The sequence below is a fragment of the Castor canadensis genome, chromosome 8 (assembly GCF_047511655.1).
Source record: "Castor canadensis chromosome 8, mCasCan1.hap1v2, whole genome shotgun sequence".
Classification (NCBI taxonomy): Eukaryota; Metazoa; Chordata; class Mammalia; order Rodentia; family Castoridae; genus Castor; species Castor canadensis.
The window spans coordinates 26,240,810-26,241,640 of NC_133393.1; the positions used below are offsets into that span (position 1 = coordinate 26,240,810).

General features: G+C 45.8%; 1 pseudogene; it reads left to right on the top strand.

Moving 5' to 3' along the window:
* Positions 1–440, top strand: LOC109698552 (small ribosomal subunit protein eS19-like; annotated as a pseudogene).
* Positions 441–831: the final 391 nt, after the last annotated feature.

An 831-nucleotide genomic window follows, 5' to 3' on the forward strand; every position in this document is an offset into this window, starting at 1 on the left:
ATGCCAAGAGTTACTGTAAAAGACGTACACCAGCAGGAGTTCGTCAGAGCTCTGGCATTCTTTCTCAAAAAGTCCAGGAAGCTGAAAGTTCCCGAATGGGTGGACACAGTGAAACTGGCCAAGCATAAAGAGCCTGCTCCCTACGATGAGAATGCATCTGCATTCCACGCAAGCTCCTTCCACAGCACTGCACCTGTACCTCCGGGGCGGCGCTGGGGTTGGCTCCATGACCAAGATCTACGGGGGACGTCAGAGAAATGGTGTCATGCCCAGCCACTTCAGTCGATGCTCCAAGAGTGTGGCCCGTCGTGTCCTCCAAGCCCTAGAGGGGCTGAAAACGGTGGAAAAGCAACAAGATGGTGGCCGCAAGTTGACACCCCAGGGACAGAGATTTAGACAAAATCTCAGGACAGGTGACAGCCGCCAACAAGAAGCATTAAACAAAGGATGCTGGGTTAGTATTTTTTTTTTCATGAAAAAAAAAAAAAAAAACCTAAGGCAAAAAAAAGGGCTGGAGGCATGATTCAAGTGGTAGAGCACCTAAACAGGAGGCACTGAGTTCAAACCTGAGAACCACCAAATAAACAAGCAAGCAAATAAGCAAAACAAACAAAAACCGGAGTGGGAAAGGCGGGGGTTGAGTTGTTGAAAGAGGGGAGTGGGTGCACAAGAGTTCATGATAGTATTTCTCTACTTTTTTATACATTTGAAAATTACCATACTAGAAAATTAACACAGAGGCAAAGAGACCTCCTCTAAGTACAGTCTCCCAGAGTCAATACTTGTTTTGGGTTTTTTGGTTGTTGTTGTTGCTGTTGTATTTTTTGTTTT